Source organism: Euprymna scolopes, chromosome 6, assembly GCF_053919585.1.
Source record: "Euprymna scolopes isolate OS-2025 chromosome 6, ASM5391958v1, whole genome shotgun sequence".
NCBI lineage: Eukaryota > Metazoa > Mollusca > Cephalopoda > Sepiida > Sepiolidae > Euprymna > Euprymna scolopes.
This window is the reverse complement of record NC_136487.1, coordinates 1,059,961-1,084,754: the sequence shown is the minus strand read 5'-3', so window position 1 is coordinate 1,084,754 and position 24,794 is coordinate 1,059,961. Positions and strand designations below refer to the sequence as shown.

Genomic DNA, 24,794 nt, shown 5'->3' with positions numbered 1-24,794 from the left:
TATATATATATATATATATATATATATATATATAAACATAAATCTATATTCTTATTTGTTGAAAAAGGCGCTGTGAACTGCAACTCGTTTTATATACATTAATATACGTATATATATATATATATATACATATATATATATATATATATATATGTGTGTGTGTGTGTGAGAGAGATAGATAGAGAGAGATAGAGTGAGAGTAAAGGTATTGTATACAAAAGTTTCTTTTATTATTAAATATTAATATATTTTATTATTAAATATTTGTATATTCGATTTAGTTCACCATCTTTTAACGGATGTTTCATGTTATATCATAAGCAACATTCAGGATTATGCACAGAAAACAATCTACGGAAACCCACATCTGCTCATTTCTCCTGCTATTTAGGAAAATAGGTGAAACAGCTTTCATTAGATGGTTCAATCTTTATATTATACACACATGTATAAACAAACACACACACACACATATATATCATGGATGCTATATATATATATATATATATATATATATATATATATATATATATATATATATATATATATATATATAGACGTTGCAATCATCATATATATATATTCTAGGTAAGGAGATATCCCAAAACGAAGAGTAATGGAGTTTAAACAAAGTTCATTTATAGTGCTCAATTAAAGAGAGTAAATTATATTTTATTTTTTTTATAAAAAATATAAATGTGGGTGTGCGCTCCCGCGCGTGTGTGTGTCTTGCAATCGGCTATAATCTATACATATTTGTAAAAGAATAGCTCACACTTAGTTGCTGGCAATGCTTAAAATAAGCATTTATATTTCAGTTACTTCGTAGCAATATGACGCAGTTCCTCTCACAACCAGTCGTCGAAACTCGGATTACATTCTCAGCTTAGAGTACAAATTTCACGTTTTATCCCTTATGCAATAAAAATAGTAGGATTAAAAATCTATAAAATAATATGGATATTTCTTTCCCCATTTTCTCTTTCTACCTTATATGCACACACACACACACACACACACACACATACATATATATATATATATATATATATATATATAGCTACACAAACATCTAGGAATATATATGTATATATATATATATATATATATATATATATATAATGAGCGCATCACAGAATATGTATGCGCATATGAAGCCTATAATGTCTGTAAAAACACCCTATAGATAGATAGATTAATAGATACATTCATACATGGATACATAGATAGATGCATAGATATTTATTTATACCCATAGGACTGCAAAAAGATATAATGACAGATTAATGCACGGACAAATGCAGTCAGACAGTATTTAGGTTAAAAATCTCCACAAAATCTATTTATTTTTTAAAGATTTTACCATCCTGAATATGTATTAATATTTAGCATTAAGTCTCATATTTAGTGATTTAATGAATGAAACGTCTATTGGAAAGTTCATAGATTTTGTGAAGATTAATGATTCAAACACGGTTTTGCATTTCTCCGAATTTAGTTTAGACGGTGTCGGTTTTCAGCTTTGAGAGTAAATTTCGCAATTCCTCTCACAACGTGAAATAGTTTTGTTTTTCCCGCCAGAGCATTACTCTTTTACATCTATAAAAATATCTTATTCTTTCCATTGTTATGCAACTAATTGCACTATGATTTTCTACATTTTCAAAAACAATATCTTGAAAGGTTTATCTTTTTATCTCTACTTATTTTGAACAGAATTATCTTTGTTCTTCCTAAATCAAAATGGGATTCATTAGTTCTCTATAAAATCCTGCGTATTCATTTTGTTAGATTAAAACCTCGTAAATGTATTTCTGTTACTGTTTATCTTGTTAATGTTGTTGATGTTGTTGATGTTGTTGATCGTTATTAATGTTGTTGATGTTGTTAATGTTGTTGATGTTGTTGATCGTTGTTAATGTTGTTGATTGATCGTTGTTAATGTTGTTGGTGTTGTTAATCGTTGTTAATGTTGTTGATCGTTGTTAATGTTGTTGATGTTGTTGATGTTGTTAATGTTGTTGATGTTGTTGATCGTTGTTAATGTTGTTGATTAATCGTTGTTAATGTTGTTGATGTTGTTGATCGTTTTTAATGTTGTTGATGTTGATTGTTGATCGTTGTTGATGTTGTTGATGTTGATGCTGTTGATCGTTGTTTATGTTGTTGAGCGTCAGTCGTTCATTCATTGCGTGTGAATTAGAAAATTTGTAACTGACATTCGTTTTCCCAATAATTTTAAAACTTTATAGAAAGACATCGAATACTTACTGGAGAGGGACGATAAAGGTTCACACATCCCTAGTTGAAAGTATTTTAGTGAATCCAGACTAGATCCAAATTTGGTACACACAGGTTGTCAGTTCGTGTTGTTTTCCATTTAGCAACTCTCATTTCCCTTCTGCTAGTATTGCTATCATTAGGCCGGAAGTAGAAAACATTTCATCGTAATTTCTCGAAAAAAATTGTTCTATTTACTAATTTATTTAATTTGAACAAGCCAAAAACTATATGGCCCTCGACTAATCTTGGCTATTTTCCTCTTTTAAACTCCTGGCTTTATATAAAACATCAAGGTAAAACAGCCAAATGACACTTTTCATGACAAAAGATGCATTAATTTGTATTCGGTGCCATTCAAAGCCCCATTTAAACACAAGTATAGATTTTCAAAGGGGTATTTTTACCATTAAAAGAAAGGGGTGTTTTTACCATTAAAAGAAAGGGGTGTTTTAAAGTTAAAACAAACCGCGGCTGAAGCCTCACAATATTCCCAGGGCAAAATCTTATATTTCCGGATGTATATTTATATGATCTTGTTTTTGGTTAATTTTCAGCAAAATCTAAGGATGGGAAGAGATTCTATTGTTAGAACAACTACCAAGATGAGAGCAATAGTCCAAATAATAAAAATCCTCATCTCAAAAAGAATTTTAAACAATTTATCCAATCGGAATGCATCAAATGTATTCGTTACAAATAAAAAGAAATAAATTCGAACACTTTAGAAAACTGAGTAATGCTGGAATTTTTGTTATTAAATGAAAATTTAATGATTTGCCGGGTTGACGCGTTAATTCATATTTCAGTAACATACATTCTTTAGAATTTGGCATTTCTTCCACACAAATTATCTTAACTTAAACATGTTTGCTATAATAATAAAGTAGTAACTTTAAAAAGTGTTTTATAGTGAGTTCGGCACTTATGCATGACACGGGCTGAGATACACACTTTCCAGACTATGATTATTTTTCAAGATCATGTGGGGCAAACAGCCAATTTGTGTTTTTACATTTTTCGAGCGAACGAAATATTGAATTTCACGTAAAATAAATGGTGCCTACGTAATTGTAATAGCGAAAATGCTAACATAGCCAAATGTTATGAAAACGATGTGATAGAAAATTAATTATTAATGAAAAAGAAAATTGTGAAATTGATGTTTACAAGCGAAATGCGACAAAAATGACATGTACATATGCATTTAACCACCCACGCTGAAATAATAGCGTTAATATTTAGAAAAGTTTGATTTAACCTGGGAAGGAAGGGGTTTTTGTAAATATTCTGTACTTTCACCCAGCAATTTAATAAAAATGATATCGCAAAACTTGAATTTAACTTGTAAATACTATTTAACAAACAGCACAGGTCTTTAAATGTAAAAGCACTAAATAACATTTATTTTATCAAAATGAAACATTAAAAACATTTATTGTATCAAAATATATGGCACTTACGCATTATACGGGGCGGGGCCATTTTGTTTTCTTGTGTTTCATTGACATTGACAATAATTAAACTATATTTTGTTATAGTCTTACTTTAACTGAAACAATTCTTTATTGAATTGTTTTTTTCTTACGGCAATTTCTTTTCGTTAAATCGTTAGAAAAAATCCAATGTTGCTTTAATTTTTAATAAAATGCTATTTTCTTACGATGAGTTTCCGTTAGATTGTTTTGAAAGAAAATCGAATGTTTCTATTTACATACCTCCCCGTTAGTTACAAGGTCGGATTTTAATGTGGGAAAAGGAATAAAAGTTGCCTCAGTCGTAAAGGATTTCTGCTCCACTGACTGAGGACAGAAAAAAGTATGTGTAATATCGGAACAGATACTGCATTTTATCTTAGCCAAGTAATGTTGCATTAATTCAAAAATTGTATTTTTTTATTAAATGTTTTTAATAATTATATTTTGATACATTTTTAAACAATAACATTTGGTTTTCAAGTTATTTACTTTTTTATGTATTTTATGTGTTATTTAAACGATAAGAGTTCATGTTTTATTCAATATAGAAGAGAAAACAATTTAATGGGCTTTTTTGGCAAATGTAAAGTTTAAACGTGATGCTCTTTGTTTACGTTATTAGTTAGAAATCTATGTCAAATAAATGCCAAAAATATTTTTTGTTCAAATTCAACATAGAAATGTCTATCTTTCTAGCCTGAGGCAATTTTTATTTTTGTTTCTATCCAGAGTGTTCTTTTTGGGGGATCCAGATTCTCCACACATTATTAACCGACCTAATGTTGAACTCTGCCATCGTGGAGAAGCAAGTAAATAGGAACAATATTTAAACAAAAATAATTTAACTGCATTAACATGCCCGGATATCTTCCACTCTGACGCAAGGACTCCGACAGACATGTGCACGGGCTTGGAATCTATATTCGAAACACCCTCCCCCTGACTAGAGAAACAAAACTAGAATCGGACGATCAAGCCTTTATGTGCTTTAGACTTAACATGCAACATATCATTAGCTACTTTAATTTTCTCTACCGCTCTCACTCGACCCAGGACTCTACCCTAATAGACAAAGTCTCTGACGGCATACATATAGCACTTTACCTCGACACTAGCGCACAAGTGCATGTATTTGGTGACTTCAATGTCCGCCACAGCAACTGGCTGGGATTTTCTGCTTACACAGACGCAGCTGGTAGCACAAAACATAGTTTCTCTATATCTCATTCCCTATCACAGATGGTTACATTTCCAACGCGATTCCCAGCCCAGCAAGAACAACACGCAATACTTCTAGATCTGATTCTGACCACAGTTCCCGAGGATTGTGTAACGAATTCCCACAGCCCACTTGGGAACGCCGATCATACAGTGATAATGGTTGAAATCGCCCTAAACTCTGGAGCCAAAACTGAAGAGTCATTGCTCAAAACACCGAGATATTATAAAAAGGCTGATTGGGAAGCCATCAGGGATCTCATCAGAGACGCCTCATGGCAAAATATATTTTCACTTCCTGCTGAACAGTGCACAAATGAGACCACTGAATGGTTCAAAACAGCAATTGAAGCACATATTCCCACGCGGAAATTTTATAGCAAACCCAACTTCCCCAATGGTTTGCTTCTGCTTGTGCAGCGGCCATGGCACAAAGGCAGCATGCGTACCGCAGATTGAACCGACAGTCGAGTTCAAACAGACAGAAGTATATAGAAGCGAAAAGTAACTGTGAGAAAGAAATAACGACAGCTAAGAGAGAATTTACTGAAACCACCAACAAACGCATAAAAGCACAGAAATTAGAATTTGATTGCTCAGCAACCGAGAAGGCTAACATGCTTGCCAGTCAGTTTGCCTCCAACTCCACACTGGACCCTGCTAACCACCCCCATCCTGACTTTCCTTTGCGGATAGACGCCACACTGGACGATCTGAAAATCACCCCTGTTCAGGTGCATGCTATCATAAAAAATATTGACACTTCAAAAGCATGTGGACCTGATCGCATCCCGGCTATGCTATTAAAAATGTGCTCCGCCAATGTAGATCCAGTTCTCTCTAAACTTGACAACAAATGCTTTAATGGATCTTGCTTTCCTGCCTGCTGGAAAACTGCTTCCAGTTTTCAAGAATTCTATCAAAAGAACTGACCCAGTAAATTATCGCGCCTTTAGCCTCCTCTCACTTTTTGCCAACATATTTAGTCCATAATAAACCAAGCTCAATCCATCACCTTACAGATGCTAAACTTTTTACCGACCAACAATATGGATTTAGGCAAGCTCGTTCCACAGCAAACATTCTAACTGCAATCTCTGAACGTATATACCAGTCACTGGACAACGCAGGGGATGGTAGAGCGGTAGCTTTAGACATATCTAAGGCTTTTGAGAGGGTATGGTATGAAGGTCTTCTTAGGAAAATCAAATCTTACGGTATCACTGGAAGAATATATAACATAATTAAATCCTTCTTAGATAACAGAAAAATCCAGATGGTCGTGTCATCAGCATAAATGTCAACGAATGATTTAAGTATGTAGTTTGGGAGATCATTGATGTAGATCAGGAAGAGAGTTGGGCCCAGGACGGACCCCTGAGGGACTCCAGCATTAATACTGCGGGCCTCTTTTTTTTGCCCATCGACCACTACTCTTATGAGCATATCAGAAAGAAATGATTCAATGATTGAGAAAACATTTAGTTATACCGTAGCTGGAAATCTTGTGAAGTATGCCCTTATGCCATACCTTATCGAAGGCCTTTGATATGTCAAGAGCAATTGCCCTGGAAAGGAAGCCTTTGTCAAGAGATTTACTAATCCTATGAGATATAACCGTTAGCACATCTGCTGTAGATCTAGCAGAACAGAAACCATATTGCGTGTCACTAAGAAGGTTATTTCTGCTGACTACTTCCCTATTTAATATGGATTCCAGCAACTTACTCATGACACACAGGAGGCTTATTGATCTGTACTGAGAGGGGAATGACTTATCACCTGAATTCTTAAATACAGGGCATACTGATGAGGTTTTCCAGGATGTTGGAAAGCACTTCTCCTTAAGGCAACGCTTAAACAGTTTTGTAAGTATGGTGGCAAGTTTTGGTTGAAGCTTTTTCAGCACAATGATTGGAATACCGTCAGTGCCAGTTGCTTTACTGGAATCAAGGTTCTTGGTTAGATTGGCGACCTCACGCACAGATATTTGTATGTTAACTAGTGTTTTGTGTGTAATAGGAGGAAATACGGGGAGTTGATGGAGTTCGTTGCATAGGATAGAATTAGCTGCAAAGTTCTTGACTAATAGTTGTGCCTTGTCTGATGCTGACGAGATTACCTCTGATCCATTGACAATCGTTGGGATAGAACGCACGCTTTTGTTCAGGATCCTATTTGTTATTTTCCAAAACTGGTGCGAAACAAGCCACTGCTCAGCTACTTTGGATTTGACGGACTGAGCATATAGCTCTCTTGCATTTTTTATTACTCTTTTACAGTGGTTGCTGGCGGTCCTTAAAGCAGCTTGTTTCAGTGCATCTATTACGTTGGTAGCTATGGGAAAAGTGATTTCTGTGCGTGATGGCAGCAGCACATTCTGGCTCACAGTCCGAGAAGTGATAATATCTTTATCAGAAGGTTTTTCCGTTGCTAGAAACGGTCCATTGCAGCAAATCGATAAAATTAAATTGTTAAACTGTCGAATAAGCGGAATGTGACCCAAAGAACCATTTCTAATGCAGTCCGGAAAGATCTTGGGATGAAGTCATATTGCAGACGACGTCGTAACATTCTTATAATAAAATCTAAGATCATTCGTAAGAGAGAACCCCTTTTCTACTTAATCACCTGTTACAATTCATTATGTGATATGTCTCAAGTAAACATAGATTAAATCCTTTTGATTTACTCGTTTTATATTTTCTAGCCTTAACTTCTATTGAGTATTTTAATTCAAATTTACTTTTATCCTTACATAGTTCCCTAATCAACTCACCTAATGCTGTTGTGTTTCTCTTCTTATTTTTCATGGGTTCTTTTTGTGCTGCCATTATTTCTATTACTAGCATTTCAGCCCGGCGTTGCCCGGGTGTTTGGGGGTGTATGTTAAGCAAAAAAAAAAAGCGGTCAATTTTTTAACTTTGACCCCTATTATAACCCCTTAACATTTATTGTTTGGGGCTCAAATCAAGTTATTAAGTTAGATCCATGTCCGAGAAACTTATATCTAAAATTTGTTTAGACCCCAAATTGGCGGTGGAGTTTTGTAGAGTTCTCAAAGAGCAAATGGTTGAACTTTGACCCCTTAACAAATTTCTGGCCGCAAACGGATTACAAAGATTTTCCCAAATCTTGATATACCCTGCATATCAAATTGCGAGTCTGTGGACTGAACATTGACAGAGTTGTTGCGTAGGGAAATGTACACAGACGCACATACGAATACGTTTACTTTTATATATATATATATATATATATATATATATATATATATATAGAGAGAGAGAGAGAGGGAGGGAGAGAGAGAGAAAGAGAGAGAGAGAAAGATAGATTATCCTCACCCGATTATGTTCATACTCATGGTTTCAGCGTATAAGACAACGAACATATAGAGTATGAACTTTGAAACATATAATACACTTATTTTGTGGTGGACAAATTATGAATTATAAAAAGTTAACAGAAAGCATCTTTATAACATAAACTAATTAACATTAAGAATATGTGAAAATATGAACGTTCAAGATAAAATAGATATAAATACACCACTCAACACACAGTTTTTGTTGAAGGGTCAGAAACCTGTCTCCAATAATAGACCTAGCACTTGGATTAATTACATTATGTTTTTCTAATTTAAGTAATATTAGTAAGAAAAATATTGGACAGAATTATACTTACTTTAAAATCTGAAATAAAACATAATCTTTGGATTTCTTCTAAGAATGTTATAGACTGGTTCCAGAAAATTCCTAAATACCATAATAGTGAATTCATTGTGTTTTATATCCACATATATTAGCATCTCATAAATACTTAACTATGTGAGAAAGTACTAAGATTAGCGGGAAGTGAAACATATGTAACTATATTAGAAATAGAGATTATAAAACTAGAGATGAAAGCTTTAATTAGATATGATACTGAATTATAGAAAAGGAGGGATAGAGAAAACCATTAGATATTACGATGGTTTTTCCGGACTCTGCGTAGGTAACTGATCTGGTAGGTTTATATATACTGACAGAGATGTATAAAAAAAATACCGGGCTTAAATAGAGGGCTATACATAGATGATGTTTTATTTTAGTTAATTAAAGCGATCGATTTATAGAAAAAACTAGAAAGAAAATGAAAATATTTTTTAATGAACTAAAGTTAAAAATTACACTAGACTGCAATTGTACAATAATTTCTTTTAGATATAACTCTAAATCTCAAGGACAATATTTATAAACCGTATCACAAACCGAACCAAATACTATTATGTATAGATTATAAATCTTATTATCTTAAGTGTATGAAAAAAGCTATTATACCCAGGATATCAAAAGAGAATATCCAGATTATCACACAATGAGAATATATTCAATGAGAATAAGGTTTAATATAGTGAATCTTTAATTAAACCAGGATATCAAGATAGGAGTAAATACATAAAGTAAATGGATAATAAAAATAGCCGAACAAACTACACAATATAATATAACATTGCAATGAAAGGAAGAAGAAATGTATAAAATAAAAATAGATATAAAAATCAAAAGAAGAATAAAATAATAAAATTAACAATAATGAGGAATATATACTAGTAATAATCCTATTATGAATAATCATAATAGACGCAAAGCAGTATGGTTCAATCCTCCTTTCAGTAAACATATAGAAAATAATATCTCTAAAAAGTTTTACAAAAACAACATTATAAGACCCGCACAGAAAATAGATTAAGTTAAATAATTAATAAGAACACAGTTAAACTTTAATTCTCAACCTCTGCTAATATAACTAATACTATAGTAGGTAATTATAATGGGAAAATAAAACAAATCGTAAATAATAATAAGATTGAATAAGATGAACTATATTTGGAGAGAAAATGTAACTAATCAACTAAGTCTCTGACAGCATAGATACAACACTCTCCTTCGATACTAGCGCACAAGTAGATGCATTTGGTAACTTCAATGTTCATCACAGTAATTGGCTTGGATTCTTTACTTACACAGACACAGCTGGTAGCATAAGGCATAGTTTCTCTATATCACAGACGGTTACGTTTCCGACACGTTTCCCAATCAGCAAAATCAACTTGCCTCCTTCTAAATTTTTCTGATCACAGTTCCCGATGATTATGTAACGAATGTCCATAGCCCACTCGGGAATGCTGATCACGCTGTGATAATGGTAGGAATCGTCCTTAATTCTGGACCGAAAACTGAAAAGGCATTGCTAAAAAAACAAAAAAAAAGGTATTATAAGAAGGCTGCCTGGGAAGACATCAGGGATCTTTTTCTCTTTTTTCTTTCCGCTGAACAGTGCACAAACAAAATTGAAGCACATGTTCCAACGCGGAAATTCTATAGGAAACCCCATTTTCCCCAATGGTTTACTTCTACTTGTGCAGCTACTCTTGCTCAAAGGAAACGTGCATACTGCAGGTTTAACCGACATAAATCCAGCACTAACAGGCAGGAGTATATAGAAGCTAAATTAATTGTAAGAAAATAAATATCTGCAGCTAAGTGAGAATAAACTGAAACCACCACAAAACGCATCGAAGCACAGAAATTAGAAAACCGTGATTTCTGGAAAATCTACAACAGTGTAGATAATAAAAATCAGCAATCAAAATTCCCCCACTATCCAATATAATAATGAGGTTGTTTGCACGTGAACTGAGAAAGCTAACATAATTGTCAGTCGGTTTACTTCAAACTTAACATAGGACTCAGCAAACCACTCCCTCCCTGATTTTTCAGACAGACGCCACACTAGACGATCTGAAAATCATCCCTTGTCTTTTGAACCCTGTCCAGGAGCGAGGGACAAGCAGCAGACGCACCAGCCCAGATGTGACAACAGTACTCCATACATGGGCGAATGGTGGCCTTATAGAGGTATAGGATACTGGCAGGCGTAAGTAGTTTTCTAGCACGGTAGAGGGAGCCAACCTTTCTTGCAGCAGCCTTGGCAATGCTCTCAATGTATCTATTCCAGTTCATATTCCCTGTAAACGTTAGGCCGGGGAGTTTAAAAGAAGTACTTTCAGGCAATGTGTTCTTGGCCATTGCTATTGGTGGTAGAGAAGGTTTCTTGTAGTTATTGAATGAAACTAGTTTAGTCTTAGCAGCATTGAATGTGACCAACCATTTTTGCCCCCATTCCACTACAGATTCGAGGTCATCCTCTAGTGTTTCTGCCATTTCCTTGGATATGTGTTCATTTGTTTTCCCCTCATATCTGTTATAGAGAGTGGTGTAATCGGCAAATATACCCATCTCCGAAACAATTTTATCAGGGAAGTCATTTATGAATATCAGGACTAATAGAGGTCCAAGGATAGACCCCTGAGGTAATCCCGCATTTATGTCATATTGTTTAGATGTACGACCGTCGAGGACAACTTTTCTATTACTTAAGAAGGATTTAATTACAGTTTGAATTCTTCCAGTGATTCCATATGATCTAATATTCCTTAGAAGACCATCGTGCCATACCCTGTCAAAAGCCTTAGATATATCAAGGGCCACCGTTCTACCCTCCCCTGTTTTGTCCAATGAACGGTATATACGTTCAGAAACTACAGTTAAGATATCTGCTGTTGAACGGGCTTGCCTGAATCAATATTGTTTGTCAGTCAGGAGTGTAGCAGCTGTTAGGTGCTGGCCTAGGGCTTGATTAACTAAGGACTCAAATATTTTGGCGAAAAGCGGGAGGAGGCTAATGGGGCGATAATTTAGTGGGTCAGTTCTTTCACCAGAATTCTTGAAGACTGGTACCACAGAGGCGGTTTTCCAGCAGCCGGGAAAGCAAGATTCATTAAGGCATTTATTGTAAAGTTTGGAGAGAACTGGAGCAATCTCGGCAGAGCCTTTTTTTAATAGCACAGCCGGGATGAGATCTGGTCCACATGCTTTTGAGGTGTCTAGGTTTTTTTATAATAGCATGTACCTGAGAAGGGGTGATTTTCAAATCGTCTAGTGTGGCGTCTGTTCGCAGAGGAAAATCTGGGAGAGAGTGGTGTACCGAGTTCAGTGTGGAGTTTGAGGCAAACTGACTGGCAAGCAGATTAGCATTGTCAGTTGCCGTGCAAGCAATCTCATGATCGTTTGATAGTGCGGGAATAGTTGACTGTCTATTATTTACTATGCTGTTGTAGATTTTCTAAAAATCTCGGATTACTAATTTCTGTGCTTCGATGCGTTTTCTGGTGGTTTCAGAGTAATCTGTCTTAGCTGTCTCTATCACTCTCTTACAATTATTTCTAGCTTCTATAAACTTCTGTTTATTTGAGCTGGACTTATGTCGGTTGAATCTGCGGAACGCATGCTGCCTTTGACAAATGGCAGTTGCAAAGCAGAAGTAAACCATTGGGGAGAGTGGGGCTTGCTATAGAATTTCCGTGCGGGAACATGTGCTTCAATTGCAGTTTTGAACCATTCAGTGGTCTCATTTGCATACTGTTCCGCTGGAAGAGTAAAGATATTTTGCCATGGGGCATCTCTGATGAGCTCCGTGATGGCTTCCTAATCAGCCTTTGTGTAATACCTCGTTGTTTTGAGTAGTGGGTCTTCAGTTTTAGGGCGAGAATTTAGGCTGATTTATACCATTATCACAACGTGATCAGCATTCTCGAGTGGGATGTGGGCATTTGTTGTACAGTCATCGGGAACTGTTTTCAGAAAGAGATCTAGAAGTGAGGCATGTTGATCTTGCTGGTCTGGGAAACGTGTCGGAAATGTAACGAACTGAGATAGGGAATGGGATATAGAGAAGCTATGTGTTTTTCTACCAGCTACGTTTGTGTGATTAGAGAATCCTAACCAGTTACTGTGGTGGTTATTGAAGTCACCAAATACATGTATTTGTGCGCTAGTGTCGAGAGAGAGTGCTATATCTATGCTGTCTGAGACTTTATTTATTAGGGTATATTGGTTTGGGGGAGAGCGGTAGAGAAAATACAAGTAGCTAATATTGTATTGCGTATTTAGTCTGAAGCTCATAAAGGCCTGGTCCTCTGATTCTAGTTTTATTTCTCTAGTCAGGGGGAGGGTGTTACGAATATAGACTCCAAACCCATGCATATGTGTGTCCGAGTCCTTACGGTAGAGTGGGTGCTCCAGTCCTCTCCAAACTTTACAATAAATGCCTTAACGAATCTTGCTTTCGTGATTGCTGGAAAACTGCTTCTGTGGTACCAGTTTACAAGAATTCTGGCGAAAGAAATGGCCTATAAAATTATCGCCTCATTAATTCCCTCCCGTTTTTCGCCAAAATATTGAGTCCATAATTAACAAAGCTGCACAGTGCGAAAAAGAGACCATCAAAATGGCAATTGAAGTACATGTTCCCACGCAGAAATTCTATCTGACTACAATTTGATTGTCAAAAATATTGAGTCCATAATTAACAAAGCTGCACAGTGCGAAAAAGAGACCATCAAAATGGCAATTGAAGTACATGTTCCCACGCAGAAATTCTATCTGACTACAATTTGATTGTCAAAAATATGCTCTAGTTCATCACCGTACATCTGCTAAACTTCTGATTGACCAACAATATGGATTAAGACAAGCTCGTTGTACAGCAGATATCCGAACTGTAATGTCTGAACGTACATACCATACACTGGACAAAACATGGGAAGGTAGAGCAGTACCCCTAGATACATCGAAGGCTTTTGGCAGGGTGTGGCACGATCGTCTTCCCGGGTAAAGCAGAGCTTACGGTATGACTAGATGAATACTTACCATAATTAAATATTTCTTAAATAAGAGAAACTCCAGGTTATCCTGGACGGTGATACATCTAAACAATATGATATAAATGCGAGTCTACTTCAGGGGTCTACCCTTGAACCTTTATTGTTCCTAATATTCGTAAATGGCCTCTCTGATTAAATTGTTTCTGAGATGGGTATACTTAGTGATGACACATCGCTCTATAACAAGCACGAGGGAAGGACAAATGAACACATATCTAAGGAAATGGCAGACACTACAGGATGCTCTCCAATCTGTAGTTTAATGGGGACAAAAATTGATTGTCACATTTAATGTTGCCTAAACTAAGCTTGTTTCAATTCAATAATTACAAGAAACATTCTAAACCACCAATAGTATAACTAAAGATACATTACCTGGAAGTAATTCTTTCAAACTCCTCCGCGTAACGTTCACACGTAATATGAGTTGGAACAGATACATTGAAAGCATTGACAAGGAGGTGCTGGAAATCTACTTACAGCTGAAAGTATCCTTTATCTCTACAAGGTCACCATTTTCACATGCATGGAGTACCGTTGTCACATTTGGGCTGGTGCTTCTGATACTAGCCTCATCCCCCTGGACAGGGTTCACAAGAGAGCCGCCAGCCTGATAGGTCCTAAACTGTCAATAAACTTCAACCCACCGACGGAAAGTAGACTCCCTCTGCCTGTTCTACAAGTATTTTAATGGTGAATGTTTCGACGAACTACAAGCCTTTGTACCTCTCAACGTTAATACTCCAGACAAACCAGAGAAGCAGCGAAATCCCATCCCTACAGAGTAGAGATCCCTAGATGTTAGAAAACCTTCTATTGTATTAGTTTTTTACCCAGAACTGCTAGACTTTGGAATTCCCTTCCGTGATTCTGTTTTCCCAACTGTACTGACCTATATAGTATCCTTGCAACTTTCATTCCATATAGTAGCCCCCTACATCAAAGTTGCACTGTGCCTTGTTTTGGGTGAAAATGGTATTAAAAAACTGTAGAATACCTAACGAATATCCATTGAAGAGCAATTCTTAAGTTCTGAAATTATATACAAATGTAAAGTTTATAAGAACAGATACTGAAACCATGTGGTCTTATTTAAAATCAGGATGATGGTAATGATAGAAATAATGGTAGTACAAAAAGTAATAAAAATAAGTAGAGGAACACAACTGCATTATGTGAGTTGATAAGAGAACTATGTAAGAATAAAAATAATTAATTGAATTAAAATGCGTAATAGAAGATAAAGCTAGAAAGTATAAACTGAGTAAATCCCAAAGATGTAATCTATGTTTATTTGAGGCATATCATAGTGAATTCTTAAGAGAAATTTTTAAACCAAAAGTTAGATGTTATAGAAAGCTGTTTTCATAGAAATAAATTCTTGTTATCACGCGTAAACCCTAATTACAATACATTTAAAAAATATTTACGGAAGATATTCACGTGAAAAATAAGTGTTGAAAGAGAAAGTTAAAATTAATACTAAGATTTTAAATGCGACAAAAATTAATAAATTATTAGATCATAAACTTAGCATATAGAAACTTAAAATAATTATAGCTTAAATAAGAGAAATAGAAGTGATTTTAATTAATCGTTATTAGTAATAAATAACACCCAAGTAATAGCAATAACACAAGAATGAAAACAAAAACATTAAGTAACTGCAAGGTATAATATGGAGACAAACAAATTCGGATAGATTAAGATAAAGTCAATCAAAATATAAAGTTGTAGAAAACGACAACGACAAAACCCAGATATAAAGTTTCGCATAGGTTCGAGTACCTATATATGAAGTTTTACGTCTAAAGATCAAAAACAGACAGAAGAGTTAGGTTGGCAAACTTTTTAAAACATATTTATATACGAATATATAAATATATATAGAAAGAGATTTCTGTTTACTATAAACTTTTTAAGCAAATATTACACAATTATAAATATGTACAATATCTGCATGAATATAATTACATGTAATAGTAAACTGAAGACGATCATCCCATAAAAATCACAAAAACTAAAAGGGAATTAATAAAATGAGTGTTTAACAAAATAGGCAAATTAGCTAGATCTTTTGCAGATTGATGCAATTTCATAACCATATATAATAAAGTTGTATTTTATTTTGTATAAATAGAAAACGGCTTTTAATACGAATATCAATACACAAAAACCAAATTTATGGGAGTATATATATATATATATATATATATATATATATATATATATATATATATATATATATACCTCTTTGTGTAATTAAAACATTTTCAAAACGTTTTTATTTTAAACGTTTATTAAATTTGTTTAAGTTTACTATATAAACCAAGATGGCTGCCAATACGAAAACACGATGTTGAATTTTCTGTGAATTTTCATTTTTTTCTTTTTTCCCCAATATTTTCATGCATTTTTTTATTACTACGCAAAGAATTTTTACATTTTTTCTGAGGTGTGTATGCTCAAATCAGTCGGTATTTACATAATAATAACGGAATGATTCTGCGTAACAAAACAGATTTGTAAAAATCATATCGACATTTTTAACATGCTGGAGAAGCTGTTCTGCATGAAAAATAAATACTTAGATCTTGTAACGTAGCTATACTTGTATATAATAATAATAATAATAATAATAATAATAATAATAATAATAATAATAATGCATTAGAGGGAATGGTGAATTACATTGTTATGATGACTTAAAATTGTAATCTCTCTTTGTAGTTACTTCCAGTGTAAGCCAGTAAGAAAGTAACCCATATCATGGATGTGCGTCAGAATTCAAGATATGTTATTGCATTACTGGAACATGTGCATTTAGAATGATAGTGATCATCTAGGAAAATAAATTCCAGAGCATAAAATAACGCTTGTTTTTATACTACTACTCTTGCCTTGTACCTTTTTAATTGTTTTAGTAAAAAAAACTAAGATTCCTTTTGTATATATATATATATATATATATATATATATATATATATATATATTGATTTTTTTATAACATGAAATAAAAAAAATATTATTTCATAAGAGCACAATAAATGAGTAGATTTTTTTTTATGATAATAATGATGTAAACATTCTAAAGAGCTTTACGAATGCTGACATTAGCTTATATAGTATAGAATTTACTAATATTGTAGTTCCTCGAATCAGTGGTATTTTGCGCGGACTCATCAATTAACTTATTACATACAGAATTCGTATCTAAATTTATGTTAGTAAAAACTTATCTTATCCAATTCTTTTTTACTTTTATCTCAATTTGGCCTCTCTGGTTCTCTCTGTTTAGTTGAATTAATGAAAGAAAGAAATAGAAATATTTTTATAGTGCATAAATAAAAGGCAATATTACAACGCCTGGTAAACTATTGAACCAATATCTTTTGAATAAAAATAAAATATAATGCAATGTCATTTTCATTTCTTTCTTTTTCATTTTTTAATTTAACTGGTTTGATGAAATAACTTTTCCTGATCGAAACAATTTTTATAGGCACAGTTGTTACCCAACCCTCATAATTATATATATATATATATATATATATATATATATATATATATATATGCGTGTGTGTGTATGTGTGTGTTTGCATGTGTTTGCGTGTGTCTGTGAGTATGTATGTGTGTATGTCTTTGTGTATGTCTGTACACATACAATACTTATGATTTAATCTATTCTGCCAAATCAATAGAATGTGAGGAAATAGAGCTGTAAAAAGTACGATATATAATATTTTCATCTCCAGACAAGTGCTTGACGTTTTATTCAACCAAAACCAGCCCTCCTCTATATAAAGTAAGGTGAGTTTATATATTTATATTTGCGTATGTATAGAATTCACTTCTAAATCAATTAACCGAGAATCATTAGTATAAATTGCGGAAGACTTTGTCTTGCTCAGTGGCCATATATAAATTACTAAATTTTCATAACCATATTTACTTACAATGAAAATGAATAGAATACCAATATTTGGGTTCAGCAAGAAATTTATTTGTAGATAGCAAGACTGTTGCTTATTTATTTTTCTTTATTATATAATATACAATTTATATGTATATATATATGTGTGTGTGTGTGTACATAAATATGTAATATATATATATATATATATATATATATATATATATATATATATAATACAGGTGACCCCCCAAAAAAACAAAAAAAGCTAAATGGAGGCCATCTAGAACATATGCTGTAGAACGGAGAAAAAAGGCCAAAGACCCTTGTGTTTTGATGTGATGTTTTGAATATAATAAACTAGTCATGACCAAAGTTTCAGTTCATTCAGACAAAACACTAAGAAACGGGGCATAATTAGAGTTTTTGGGGGTCACTCTGTATAAAGCTCACCATCTGCGTGTGTCTGGTCACGAATAGGCTCCTATATGGTTGACTATTATAGAAAACTGATCACATATAATGATAGAAGATCTATCGAGATACAGGAATGGGTATGTTTTATCTGGCATAATGATGATTCATTAAAATTTTGGTGTCTGTGTACGCGCCTTGTCCACAAAGTATGAAAATAAAAAAAATTAAATAAAAAAAAACGTTTACAAGTGTTTTTGATATAGATGTACATAAGAATACTTTGACAAGTATGTTTTAATTTAAATAGGGATGGTATAATAAAATTATGGGGTCTGCGTTCGCACCTGACCTCCATAGAATGGAAATAGGCAAAAACTTTAATAAAGACTTTTCATATCTATCTGCGTAAGTATACTTTAATAATCATGTTTTAGTTTGAAGAAATATGGTATAATAAAATTGTGGGATGTTCGTTCGCACCTGAAAGAATGGAAATACGTCAAAAAGTTTAACAAGGGTGTTTAATATAGATCCAGAGAATATTGTGATTAGTGTTTACGTGTGAACAGGTATGGCATAATAAATTATGGGATTTATCTATTTTATTTTTACTTTCATCATATTTTCTTTGGTTTTGATACCCCCAAATTGGAAGCCATCTCTTTACAACCCTTCCTTTTCATAACCTATCATACTTTCATAAATCAGAGTCCATTTTCTGTAGGCTGTTTTTGAACCCAGTCATCGACGGGTACTTTTGTTAATATATATATATATATATATATATATATTATATATATATATATATATATATATATATATATATATATATATATATATACAAGTGCTGATTTTAAACTCTGTAAAAGAGGATTTACAATAAAAAAAAGTTATTATTTGACAGGGAACACACAATGAACATTTAGAAATATCTTATTCTGCGGAGTTTGAAAGAATGCCTTCTTTGCTCCAAAGGAGAGGCTTTACAAAACATTATTTTGAGTTAAGCTATAATTTTGTTGTTTAGCGCATAAAATGAAACTGCAAAATAAGAGGCGAATTATATTTGTAGAAAACTTAATGAAAGGTTTATGAAAATGCAGAAATACACAGGTGCAATAATATTTAAATGGAGTCCAAGCAAATCAAGAAGTTGAAAGGGTAAATAAAAGTCCGTACATATTAGTATTAATATGTATGTTCGATGGTCGTGACCCTGGACATGGTAATGTTTCGGAGAAACAGTCGTTTAAAACCAGGCGACATAATAAATGCTTGCTTTTTACAATAGAAACTCGTCCTCAAATCCTGACATTTACTTCTGTATTTAATAAACCATTTGTCCGAAACATTAGCATGTCCACTGGTCGCGATCATCTAAATTGGATTTTATTCATATATATATATATATATATATATATATATATATATATATATATATATATATATATATGTTTATATATATATATATATATATGTTTATATAAATATATATATACATAATATATATATTTATATAATATATATATATATATATATATATAATGTAGAGAAACCACAAAAACACACACACATATTTATCCGCAGACACTTACACACATATATAATGTTGTACTTACGTATCAGGTTAATTTGTCCAACATAATTTGGAAATTGTTCTGTGGGATAGTATTTTCGTTATTATTAGTTAAGCTCAATTTTGAATCCTTGGATTAAATAACTATATTTTGCCGTTTACGGTAAAGGGTTAAATTCCGTGCGATCAGACTCTCTTTTATTTGTCGACGATTGAACAGCGCAGGTGTTAGAGAAGCGGGCCCTAGCCGAACCATTCGACAATCGGCAACACTGAACGCCGTCGCGCCTCCGCAGCCGCCAGCGCCACAGGATATGAGGTTTGGTTACAAAATCAGATCGATGTGCGGTTTGAGAGTTCAGTGTTGTGTGCACTAAGCGTTAACAGCGTCGAGGTCATGCGAGCGCTATGGTTCGAGTAACTACTGCTAGCTTGATGAACTTTCTTGAAAACAGACGCAAAAGTATTGCATATATATGGGTCGTGAAAATATGTATCTCCTTCACTGTTTCTCTATCTCTCTCTATATATCTATGCATATAGTTTAAAGTTACGTTACAAAGGATTTGTATCCGCTTGTTGAAGTTTTCTCGAAACTGGAAACATGTCGCTAATCATTGTATATTGTTGATAGCGCACGTGTTCATGCATATGTATGTGTGTATCTATCTATCTATATATATATGTGTGTGTGTGTGTGTGTGTGTGTGTGTGTGTGTGTGTGTGTGTGTGTGTGTGTGTGTGTGTGTGTGTGTGTGCGTATGATTATGCGTGCGTGTGTATATTATATATGTGTGTGTGTATCTGTGTATATGTATTTATGCGTTTGTGCTAATTTTTTGTGTCTGTGATTTATTACTATATCTGTTCCTTTATGTAGTGTCACGACTGTATTCAAATGTTATGCATATTTCGTATAATACAACATGTTTACATACGTTCGCGTGCCTGCGTGTGTTTCCGCGTCCATCCTCTTGTTTGTTTACGATAATATTCTGAAATGAATATCCAGGTCCTCCCTGAATATATTTATAATTTTCAACTAATTCTGTTTCGTATCATTTTTTAAATAAAAAAAACAGAAAGTACTCAGCCATTCTCACGTGCGTTTTGCGTAACAAGGAAAAGTATTCTTATTAACGAAAACCATCAATTTGATATGAAAAAAAAAACTTAGCGATCTCGAAATATTTCAAACATTATTGAAGTTTTCTACATTTTTCCGAAAGCTATAGATGATTCACTGATTTTTAAATGTAATTTGAAAACACAAAATATAAACGTAATATTGTGTTTTATTGGAACTTTACCGCAAGTACGACGATATTTCCTCTGGACCGGTATCAGAGTATTTCAATCCAAGACACACTTTTGTTTATATTATTCTATGTATATACATATATATTTTTTAAAATTTTGTTTGTGTTTCCCTGGGAGCAATTTTTTGCGTGTGTAAATATGTATGTGTTTTCACAGATATAGTCATGTTGGATTGTTTCACGGAGACACCTGTATGCGTATTAAAAGTGAAAGCAGAGTAGAAAGCAAGAGAGAAAGAGAGAGAGAGAGGAGTGGGTAGAGCGTGCATATGTATGAGCGTTTATATGAGTGTGTGCGTAATGCTAAATTCTCAACACTCGTTGCTTCAGCGTTAGCAGTAAACCTGGGTGTTTCTCATTTTCGTTAACAACGCCCGCCTCGTTTCAGTTCTTATGAATCGGAATTAAGTTAGAAATAGAGAAAAGCACCTTCATTCAACTTACACGCAATCTCGCATAAACGCAGACATGTGCCTACAAACAAATGATACGTATTTGTATAAACGTTCACTACAAGCATCTTTTTTAAATCGAAATATAACATGTAGGTTTTAGAAAAGTTAGTCAGCGATGTGGTCGTGAAGGTACGACCGTTTAATGTTATGAATAGTAATAAAAAAAAAGATATTACACCTTTATTGTCTTAATTCTTTATATAAGGCTTTATTATTCGTATTATGCTTACTCTTGCGGTTACTGTTCTCATCTTATGTGCACAACATTTGTTCGCAAATAAAATTCACTTGTAAAATTTACACTATTCTGAAGGTTGGAAGTTCAATCCTCAGTGCAGGTGGCTGAAAATATATTTGTGAATTACTTAGAATTTCGACCCAGTTATAGCTGAAGGAACGAGAACATGCTACGCCCGTGGATTAAATAAAAAGGTTCCATACGAATTGCAGAGTTTGATAGAAAAATTGTAAAGTCCAACAAGATACACCGGAGAGTACATCGGCTAAAACGTTGTGCAAATTACACTCAAGGTGAGAAGAGTATATCGAAGAATCCAAAAGATAGGAATCACACATTTAAATTTCGATCTCGTACAAACACAAACGCATACCATTTCTAGCTAAAAATAACGGAAGCTTTTAATGAGAATCCAATACTTGCTTTTAAAACGACGTGATCAATTTACACATGTACTTTAAGATATTACAACTTTGAAAAAAGGGTGAACATCAATATTGTGTCTGCGTGGTGGGATGAGCATCATTCATTCATGTAGTATGATTCAGATAATTTTACCGCTGGCATTCGTTTCCTCAATATCTTTATAGTTAGAATTCTTTTAAGAAGGCCAGCGGTTACTTACCAAAGGGGCCACGTGAAGGATATTAAACTCACAAAGCGGAAGTGTTTTTGCTTTTGTCCGGGCATCACTGGACGTTAATTTTAATTAATCAAATACTACTAAAATTCTTGAGTAAAATATTAAGTAATAATATAAATATTAACATAATTTAATAAACCTATTTTAATATAGGCTGAAATCCATTTTAGTAAATTACGAATTGATTTTAAACACAACAAATATTAAAATCAAGTTATTGTCTTTCATTCGTAAAAAGTGACAGCATAACTTTTAAACCGGGTGAAAAATCGTTAACATTTCAATCTGGTAAACAATTTGCATACTTTTAAACTAGAAGTCTAATCAACAACAGCAATATTAAGTCAAAATAATCCTAGACTTTCTGACCCAAGTATACTTTTACTAATCGACTAAAACCACATACAAATTTAATCAGGACAAACAGCAGAGATACCACATTTGTAAAGGCTACCATACGAAATGTTTATATATTTTGTTCATAATCAATGAATAATACGAACTATTAATAGCTCTCGGTGTGCAATGCTGGGTGATTGCCAGGGTCAAACTTTCGCTTGGTTCACTGTCGTCTTCCTTCCACGCTAACAATTTATGAATCAATAAATAATCTTTATTTAAGCAAATTCGAAAACTATTATCAAATGACTGGCGATAATTTAATCAGAGCTTAATTAATAGCAATACCTGAATAAGATAAGTTATGGTTGAAATAAATTATGGTAAAACTTGCGGAGAACGCTCTGTTTTATGGTTCTTTTAAAACTGGAACGGAAATTTAAATTTCGTTCCGTTTTTATCTTATCTTTAAATTGCGCATGCGCCCCCCAAAATCGAAAGAAATCGAAAAAATAACATTCAACAATTGTATTTTTTATATATATAAAAAAAACGGAAAATGTTTTTTATATAAAAATAAAATTATATTTACAAAAAGAAAATAATTGTATTTTTAAACGAAAAAAAAGGCAATTTACTATACATTTGTGGTATTTTTTTTACATAAGCTCATCGTTCACATCGGAATTGTCGACTTATATAGGTTTCGGGTATGCTTACAACGAATAAGCACCCCAACTACCCCATTTTAAGAAGGGTTTTCGGAATAGACACCCTAAATTTTTTCATATTAAGATCGGCTTTAGGAATAGACACCACCAACCTCTCTATGTTAAGAACAGCATTCGGAATAAACACTATCAAGCTCCCTATGTTAAGAACGGTTTTCGGAAAGGAAACACCCCTACCTTGTAAACATACCTGAAAACCTCTAAATGTTAACATGTCGATGTGAACGGTGAGTTGGAATAAGATTAAAACAGGACGCAATTTTAATTTCCATTCCATTTTTAAAACAGTCGTAAAACACGGCGTTCTCCGCAAGTTGTACCTAAATTATTGTTTAATTATTAATTAAAAATATACGTTTTTATTCTTAAATGTATTTGTTTTAATCTTAGTTGTTTTGTGCATATTTAAGTTTTCATATTTAAATTCTCATTCTTTAATTGTTGTTGTTTCGTTTGCATCTTTATTTTATTGTTATATTATCCGTATTCACATGGTGTTGCTGGGAGATCATTTTACCCAGATATGTTTCGCTGATTTCTTCCATCTTGACATTTTTGTCAAATAATTTATTGTGTAAATGATTTTAAAGATAATTTGATTAATATATCTAAAAGAAAAGAATAAATTTAAAAAATGAATATATTTATATCAAAATAAAAGGGACGCCTTTAATCGCATAACTACTTTCACCACGAAGGAGGAAAAGAACGAAAAAAAAACGTGACATCTTTGCTGTTACGACCACCGTACAAACCGGAAATGACGTGGGTTTAAATTAAGGCTAGACAATCGAAAAGAGGGGATGACTTTCAAAAATATCGGCGAAAAAAGCGACCCCTACCTGTAGAAAAGTGCCTAGTTGAAGGTGAAGAAATTAATTTTTTTAGCCAATTTTTCGATATTAGTCGTCTGAAGGGTCGAACTTCAAAACGATACTGATCTTGTGAAAATCCGTCGCCTCTGTCGAAAGTTTTAGGCAGACATGGAAACATACATACATACATTTATATATTGGTAGCTCAAATTTTCGACCCAAACCGATGACAAAGGTTACCGTATCTCTGAATACCCTTTATGTACAATTTCAAATGTTTAAACCAGAAATTTTCTGAGTAATTTAGTAGAGACTTAAGGGGTCATTTTTTTTAACTTCGACCGCTATTATGGCCCCTTAAAATTTATTGTTTTGTGCTTAAATCAAGTTATTAAGTTAGATCCATGTCCAAGGAACCTATATCTAAAATTTCAATTGTTCGTACCCAAAATTTGCGGAGGAGTTTGGTAGAGTTCTCAAATGTAAAATCGTTGAACTTTGACCCCTTAGCAGCCAAATTTCTGGCCGAAAACGGATCACAAAGATTTCCCCAAATCTCCATACCCTGTATATTAAATTTCGAGTCTGTCAACTGAAAATTG

General features: G+C 33.4%; 1 protein-coding gene across 1 annotated transcript in view; it reads right to left on the bottom strand.

Moving 5' to 3' along the window:
• Positions 1 to 20,250, bottom strand: part of LOC145277466 (uncharacterized) — a 177,501-nt gene extending 157,251 nt beyond the window's left edge. The window contains exon 1 of the mRNA XM_080128828.1: positions 19,696 to 20,250. The gene's annotated coding sequence lies outside the window, so the exon portion shown is untranslated. The remainder of the gene's footprint in view (positions 1 to 19,695) is intronic.
• Between the last annotated feature and the right edge of the window lie 4,544 nt (positions 20,251 to 24,794).